Raw genomic sequence first — 1349 nt, forward strand, 5'->3', positions numbered from 1 at the left:
ACGGCATTTTATAATGATGGTCTCGCGACCTTTTTCTTTTGTTCACCGCCATATTGATCACATGACGAACGGGTTGGGTAGAGGCTGAATGTACCCGGCCGCCATTTTATTTATAAGGGTCTTACTATTTTCTTCTTTTTCGTTCACCGCCATATTGGTCACGTTACTTATGGGATTGGCAGAAGCTATGCGTACCCGGGCGCCATTTTCTTTTTGATTGCCGCTATTTTATTATGAAGGTCTCGTGACTTTTTTAAATTCGTTCACCACCATATTGATCACGTGAAGTACGGGTTGGGTAGAGGCAGAATGTATCCGCCCGCCATTTTATTTATAAGGGTCTTACTATTTTCTTATTTTCGTTCACCGCCATATTGGTCACGTGACTTATGGGATTGGCAGATGCTATACGTACCCGGGCGCCATTTTCTTTTGGATTGCCGCTATTTTATTATGAGAGTATCGTGACCTTTTTCTTTTGTTCACCGCCATATTGATCACATGACGAACGGGTTGGGTAGAGGCAGAATGTATCCGCCCGCCATTTTATATATAAGGGTCTTACTATTTTCTTCTTTTCGTTCACTACCATGTTGGTTACATGACTTATGGGATTGGCAGAGGAGTAGTGGAGTATGGTGGAGCGGGGACACTTCCGTGGGCAGCCAATCAGAAGCCAGCACTTTGGTGACGTCACATATGGCGGGAGATTTGAATTCAAATATTTGGCTCGATCCACCCTTATCCACTCGCGCGGTCTGTCAAGTGACCAGTCACGTGATCATTAGGCAGCCAATGGAAGGCTAGTATAGGGTCACGTGACCTCCTGGCGGGAGATTTAAATTTAGTTCGATATAATCTTAACCCCTCACGTGATCATTAAGCCCGCCCTCTTTTAAGTAACTTGACTGCCACCTAGGGCTGAGTCGCAGCCATATTGATCATGTGACCTATGGAATTGGCAGAGGCTGAGTGTCCAGCCGCCATTTTCTTTTGATCGCCTTAATTTTATTATGAGGGTCTCGCGATCTGTTTCTTTTCGTTCACCGCCATATTGTGAGGCTGAGGGTACCCGACCGCCATTTTCTTTTTTTATTGCCATCATTTTATTATGAGGGTCTTGCGACCTGTTTCTTTTCTTTCACCGCCATATTGGCCCCATGACTTATGGAATTGGCTGATGCTGAGTGTACCCGGCCGCCATTTTCTTTATTAATCGCAATCATTTTATTATGAGGGTCTCGCGACCTGTGTCTTTTCTTTTACCGCCATATTGGCCACATGACTTATGGAATTGGCAAAGGATGAGTTTATCCGACTGCCATTTTATTTATGAGGGTCTTGCTATC

The sequence above is a fragment of the Halyomorpha halys genome, unplaced genomic scaffold (assembly GCF_000696795.3).
Source record: "Halyomorpha halys isolate HHAL.00 unplaced genomic scaffold, Hhal_1.1 Scaffold510.1, whole genome shotgun sequence".
Taxonomy (NCBI): domain Eukaryota; kingdom Metazoa; phylum Arthropoda; class Insecta; order Hemiptera; family Pentatomidae; genus Halyomorpha; species Halyomorpha halys.